Source organism: Oncorhynchus mykiss, chromosome 1 (genome assembly GCF_013265735.2).
Source record: "Oncorhynchus mykiss isolate Arlee chromosome 1, USDA_OmykA_1.1, whole genome shotgun sequence".
In the NCBI taxonomy this organism is placed as follows: Eukaryota; Metazoa; Chordata; class Actinopteri; order Salmoniformes; family Salmonidae; genus Oncorhynchus; species Oncorhynchus mykiss.
In genome coordinates, this window is record NC_048565.1 from 46,268,508 (window position 1) to 46,276,264 (window position 7,757).

Genomic DNA, 7,757 nt, shown 5'->3' on the forward strand with positions numbered 1-7,757 from the left:
AACAATGATCCACCACCATATTTTACAGTAGGTATGAGGTTCTTTTCCGCATATGCATCCTTCTTTCAATGCCAAACCCACCACTGGTGTGCGTGGCCAAAGAGCTCTATGTCATCTGACCATTGCACTGGTTCCAATCCAAGTGCCATTTAGCAAACTAAAGGCGTTTACACTTGTTGGTTTCACTCAATCAAACCTTTTTTCTGAGTCTCATTGTAGATTTTGAGACTTGTTGACCCGAAGATGCGACCAAGTTCTGTATTTCTACAACTTTGGCCCATGGATTTGTCTCTGCTTCCCATACAATCTTCCTCACTGTGAGTGGAAACAAGATACATTTGCGTCCAATACCGGGCAAGTTTACCACTGTTCCAGTGGTTTTTAATCTTCTTAATTGTTGCCCTAATAGTGGTAAGTGGTGGATATATATATATATATATATTATTTTTGGGTATTTTTTGGTACCCATTGCCTGGTACTCATTTCCTGATTTATGAAGGTCAACAACCATTTGTCTCTTTTCCTTTGTGAGTTCTCTGCCATTTCCCATGGTGATGGAGGACAAAGGGATTGTACATGTGTAAAGCCATAAACTGAGCTTAATTTAAAGTAACGAACGTATTAATGCAGATTACATTTAGTTTGATTTTATTTGTGATAATCTTTAGGGGTGGCAATAAATTTGACACATCTTTTTGAGAGAAAAAAATTGTATTACTTGTTAAATAAAATATATTTCTCGGAACAATTGTATTAGTATAAAAGAAGATAATTTCCCCAATTATTTTTAGCATAGAATATGCTGAGCATTTGTATTATTTATTTATACGGTCTTGTTTTGCTCATCTTTATGTGCCAATCATTTTGGAGGTGACTGTAGCAATTTAAGAGTTTATTTCCAAAAAGCTATATTCACCAATTTTTCACATTTGTGTTTTTTCATCAAAATTGACTGCTTATAGGTACCTTCATGTGTGTAAATGTTAGTGTTCTCAGATTTTTAATTAATAGATTTTAGATGTGTATGAAAATGTTTTTTTTTGCAAAACACTATATGTACATTGTTTAGCTGGAATGGAATTTTCAAATCCTGTATATTTGACTGTGATATGTAGTTGTCTCACCTAGCTATCTTAAGATGAATGCACAAACTTTAAGTCGTTCTGGATAAGAGCATCTGCTAAATTACTAAAATGTCAAATGTAAATGTTTTACATACAGATCTCATACTACTTACTGTATTGAATTATAATTTGTATTTTTTTTATATTGATGTCACAAATGTATCATTTGTACATTTCTTTATTAAAAATGTACGTATTTGTTACATTTGACTGTGTAAAACCAAGCAGTACTACTTATTTCTCTGAGTGTAACCAGTTTTCCATCCAAACTTTTTATGCGATAAAAATTGTCACGACAGGCCTGATGGAAACAGCTAATTTGTTGGTAAACCTTCCAAATGTCGACAAAGCAAAATACGCTAGACAAGATGATATCTTTAACCATCACGCTAAAGTATACTTGCAGTCATGCAGTGATACGTTGTGTGGTCCTCCCACTACAACTCAGGAAAGCATGCAATTTATTAGGCTACAAATGAAATAAATGACGCTGAACTGAAAGTGCACATAATGAGCTTGATGCTCTTTTCCAATACCTATTGAGGGTCTTATTCTGGTGACACGACGATCAATATTTGGCTGCCGTTTGACAAATAAAAATAATCTTGCTCTCATGGTTATAACAATCTGATCCTGTAGATAGCATATCTACATAACTGTTGGCTAGAGCGCACGTGCCAAGACAAGAGCCTATTCACTATACAATGCAAAAATATATATATATAATCTGTCAAAACCAACAATAGAGTTGACAATGGATGGAAAACCATTTAACTTGTATTTTTTATTCGGTACATGGGAATTTAACAGCAAAAGTTATTTTTTTATATGCACTACATCATCACCCGCAGCCTTTTATCTGAAACAAGTCTATTTGTTGGATACATCTTTGGTGGGAAAATGCAGATTTTGGAATATTTGCATGAAGATCTGGCGCTAATTGGATGGAAACCTAGCTTGTGAGGCGGATAAGGCATTTTTCATTTATATTATTTGTGTCTCTGAAATGAAACCATCAAGTGATAGATTTGAAACAAACACATCTGTCACTGAATCATGCCATGATTAGATAGTGAAAAAACACCAATCTCTTTCATAATTTCTAATAACAATAAAAGCTCATTTACAAACGTTTCTGAAACTGGATATTTAGCATTTTAGAATGAAACTTCAATTGTTATTCTCCTGCAAGGCTTCAGGCCATGTCAGCATGCTACCTGGCCTCAAGCCTCAGTTCTGATGCTGTACAGAAGGATGGTCAGCCATTGGTGTCTAACCTATCAGAAACATTGCACTTCACCCATTTGAATGGTTGAGTTAGTTCAGTCTCTGCTGAAGAATCTCTTCTGTAGTGTTCTATGTAGAGCAAACCTGTGGACACAGAGGGGCTAATGTGTCACCGATCGTGGTGCTACTGGACACTGACACCTGACATTTGTAAAAGTGAGTCAGTTTGCGGTCATGAAGAATAGAGACTGTTCCTTTGTGCTGTCTGATATATGAGACAGGGCAGAGGGGAGAGGAGACCCCAAAGGGACACAGGTAAAGCTCGGAAGCACAATGTCAACTGATTATTTGTTATTTTTTTACCATAGCAAGTGACATTGAAACACAAAACTGGATCCAATGAGACATCAACACACATCGATAGCCATCATTATAGAAACAACAACGCTGGGAACATTCAATGTTAAATGATCATGTTCACTTTCTGAGTAACAGAAAATAAATCTACTGCGATTTCCTAAGGCAGTTGGTGGTGGCGGTCAAATGATGCTTAAATTATTAGTATTATTAGTAAATTCTGATTGACAGCACTGGCATAATAATTATAATGCAATGTATTAGTATGTCATCAACAGTGGACCCGTGGACAAGTGACAACCAGCTGGAATGAGTAAAAGGTGTGAAACAATGGGCAACGCTGATCCCCCTCCTATCAACATGATAATAGTCTCACACCCACTAGACTTACATTGGTAGACTCTACATTTGTAGAGCCCACAATGTGACATATATCACCTAGCCGTGCGTGTGATTTGGTCAGGTTTGGCTCTGTCAGGACAGGAGCAATGTTTCTGCTCAATGGAACGTGGAGCTGTAAGAATTCTCTGACGACATGCATGTTGAGCCGGGTAGCACGGCCATCACAAAATATTCAAACGAAGCACAGAGATGCGGCTCTGCTGTGTACACGTCTGCCAGAGTTTGATCTGATTCGTTCCCGTGCTTTTTGTTGTTGTTGGCGAACAAGTCACCTGAAATAAGGCCTTTTCTTAATGCCCTGAATGGGTTTGTTTTTGTGCAGGTCAAAACCTCATAGAACTAACCCAAGATTTGGACGATGTGTTATAAGTGTTTCTGTAGCTCCACTGCTGTACTCTTGCAGAGAGCCATATTGATCGTGAGAGCATGGTATGGGAGTGAGGGGGTGTAGTTGGAAAGACTGATTAGCATGGTAGCAGAAGTGGTTTAAGAGAGTAGGCTGAGGTAATACAGGTGCGTCTTGCTTTTGGCTAAATAATGCCTATGGGCCTTTGACCTGTTGGATTCTGCCAAATTGAGTTTTCTGCTCATATGACTAACTGTACATGACAAGTTTGGAGGCAATGTATCTACAGAAAAGGAGGAAGATAGTGGAAAAGGGAGAGAGAGAGAAAGTGAGAGGAAAAGAGAGAAGAAAAGAGAAAGGCAGTTTGTCATGGATTTAAATATGACAGGACATGATTATCCTCGGCGATGTCGACCACTGCAGAAGAGCTCACTGAAATACAGAGCCTTCAGAAAGTATTCACACCCCTTGAATTTTCCAAATTTTGTTGTGTTACAGCCTGAATTTAGAATTTATTAAATTGAGATGTTTTATCACTGGCGTATCCACAATACCCCATAATGTCAAAGTGGAATTAGCTATTTCAAAATGTTTACCAATTTAAAAAATAATAAAAAAGCTGAAATGCCTTGAGTCAATAAGTATTCAATCACTTTGTTATGGCAAGACTTTGGCAAGAAGAAGAACTATGGCAAGAAGTTTAGCAGAAAAAATGTGCTTAATAAGTCACATAATAAGATGCATGGACAATAGTGTTTAACATGATTTTTGAATGACTACCCCCTATCTGTACCCCACACATACAATTATCTGGTCCCACAGCCGAGCAGTGAATTTAAAACAGAGAGTCAACCACAAAGACCAGGGAGTTTTTCCAATGCCTTCCAAATAAGGGCACCTGTTGGTAGATGGGTAAAAAAAAGCAGACATCGAATATCCTTTTGAGCATGGTGAAGTTATGAGTTACACTTTGGATGTTGTATCAATACACCCAGTCACTACAACGATACAGGCGTCCTTTCTAACTCAGTTGCCGGTGAGGACGAAAACCGCTCAGGGGTTTCATCATGAGGCCAATGGCGACTTTAAAACAGTAAGAGTTTAAAGGCTGTGATAGGAGAAAAGTGAGGATGGATCAACAACATTATAGTTACTCCACATAACTAACTTAATTGACAGAGTAAAAAGAAGGAAGCCTGTATAGAATAAAAATATTCCAAAACATGCATTCTGTTTGCAACAAGGCACTAAAGTAAAACTGCAAAAAAAGAAAATAAATTAACTTTATGTCCTGAATACAAACCATTATGTTTTGGGCAAATCCCACACAACACATCAATGAGTACCACTCTTCAGATTTTCAAGCATGGTGGTGGCTGCAACATGTTATGGGTATGCTTGTCATTGGCAAGAGGAAGAGGAAAACCTGGTTCAGTCTCCTTTCCAACTGACATTGGGAGACAAATGAACCTTTCAGCAGGACAATAACCCAAAACACAAGGCCAAATATACACTGGAGTTGCTAACCAAGATGACATTGAATGTTCCTGAGTGACCTAGTTAGAGTTGGACTTAAATCGTCTTGAAAATCTGTGGCAAGAATTGAAAAGGGCTGTCTAGCAATGATCAACAACCAACTTGAAGAATGTTGTACAATCCAGGTGTGCAAAGCTCTTAGAGACTTACCCAGAAAGACTCACAGCTGTAATCGCTGCCAAAGGTGATTCTAACATATATTGACTTAGGGGCATGAATACTTTGTACATTTTATTTTTCACTTTTATTTTCAATACATTTGCAAACATTTCTAAAAACATGTTTTCACTTTGTCATTATGTTTTTTTTAAAAATCCATTTTGAATTCAGGCTGTAATACAACTAAATGTGGAATAAGTCAAGGGGTATGAATAGTTTCCGAAGGCACTGTAATTGTCACGGCCTGACCTTAGAGATCCTTTTTATTCTCTATTTTGGTTAGGTCAGGGTGCGACTAGGGTGGGTACACTAGTTTTTGCATTTCTATGTTGGCCTGGTATGGTTCCCAATCAGAGACTATCGTTGTCTCTGATTGGGGATCATATTTAGGCAGCCTTTTTCCACCCGTTTTGTGCGGGATCTTGTTTTTGTAGAGTTGCCTTGAGCACTGCAATACTGCACGTTTTGTTATATTCTTTGTTGTTTTGGTTGTAAGTCTCACTATTAAATATAATGTGGAACTCTACGCACGCTGTGCCATGGCCCACTCATTTCAACAAACGTGACAGTAATTCCACGTTGTTAGCTCATCAGAGAAGCAAACCGTTCCATCATGTTGATGCAGATGTGTATAACATGTGTATAACATTATAAACTTAATACAGAGAGCAAAAAGCCTGGTTTTACTACAAACTAACATCCGGTAAAGGCAGGTAAAGAGCGTTCCAGTGTTTCGTTACCCTACTGTGTTTCTGCTAAACAAGTAATTCCCTAACCAGGATGACAATTAAAATACCAAATGGAAAGCAACCCATTCCCTGGAATTGGCAAAAGGAGGGTAACACACAACATTGCAAAGTTTGTGTGTGTGCGTGGACGTACAGACATTAGCCAAACGTTTACATTGATAATCCCAAATTGGAACCACAGTCAGATTGACAGTCATTGGAGTGTAGAGGTGGCTAACTCCACACCAGCGGCACTAAACTTCCCCCGAGCATGCCAGTGCCAACAATCATAACAACGCGAGAGTTTAGGACAACATGCAAAAAGACGATTTTTAGATATTTGGATTTACAGTTCCAAACTCTCATTGGTTTGAATGGTGTCAGCTATTTTTCATCTTGCATTCTTTTGAACTTAATATGAATTGCGGATATTTAGAGCACTGTGTAGGTACAGAACTTTGAACGGAACAAGGCTATGTCAATAACTCAATTTTGACAAAAAATGCAGAAAGAACCTTAAAGTCCCAAACTCTCAAAAGGGCAGTTTAAGCACTGCCCTGTGTGTAAATCCACATAAGGTAATGTAGAATGTGTTAAAAGGGGTTAAGAGTAGTTGTGTCTGAGTGGGGATTGGGTTGCTGGCCTGTGGCACTTCGTGAACAATGCTGCGAAGATGAGGAGGGGATGAGGAGGGTGCTTTTTCCCCTCCTGAGGGGTTTTTGGGTACTTGTAATTTGCGGTAAGAGCCACTTCATCCGTCCCCTTCCCCACCACCACCCCACCCCTCCAGTCGTGCAGATAAAGGACCACTCCTGTCCTGTCCACACGAGCATGCTTATCTCCTGGCTAATGAAACTGCCTGATGACCCTCCTTTGTGGGTGTTCACAGGGACACAAGTGAAGAGTGGAGCTCCGAATGGAACAGCAGCCACTGGAGTGGAACTGACGTGGCTCTTCAGTTCCTGATCCCTTTCTCCAAGGCTGCTCCAAAAACTACACTGTCTGTTTGAATGGTGGGTCTGGTTCACAGGTTTTGTTTACACAAGAACAAGTGGAGATTTGACTAATTGGATGACAAACCACTTCTGTATTGCTTAACTTACTCGAATTTGAGTACTATATGTTAACCCTCATAACATCAACTGTTTTACATACATGGATTACCAACTGGGGAACAAACTATCGGAAAAGCTATAACCATAGCAACATATCAACTTAATTTGTATCAAAACATCATTAGACATGTTAATATTTTTTATATGAAAAAAAAAACAAAAAAACCTAACAGACTGATTTACCAACATTTGATTGTTGTATAATTTAGTTTTTAGAACTTTGAAGTAAATACTAATTTTGTCATATTTATGTGGTAAAAATGACTGCCATTTAAAGGGCCGGCACACCAACATTTGAAATATACTGAATTTGATTGACAAAAAAGTGATTCATCCATTGATCCTATTTCTCTACCCCACAGGCAGCATTAGCATCGCTGCTAGTGAAACAATGGAAGTGGTAGGACGTACGGCAGGATGCTTCCAAAAGCATGCCCAAATCCTCAGTTACTTCAAACCAAAGTTATAGCAACCCAAATACCATAACAAGTTGCACGTATAGACTATTTGAGGATATTATAGGAATTCTGTATTTACATAACATTTCCCATAGAATAACTATGTTTCAAAGAATACACACCAATACAGCACTATGTGTATAATTTAGAGGGTAACTGGTTTCTGTATTACAGTTCTACCAAGTATTCATATCACTGATAGACTTTTATGAGCTGTTTTGACTGCCACTTCAGTGCCTTGCGAAAGTATTCACCCTCTTGGCATTCTTCCTATTTTGTTGACTTACAACCTGGAATTAGAATAT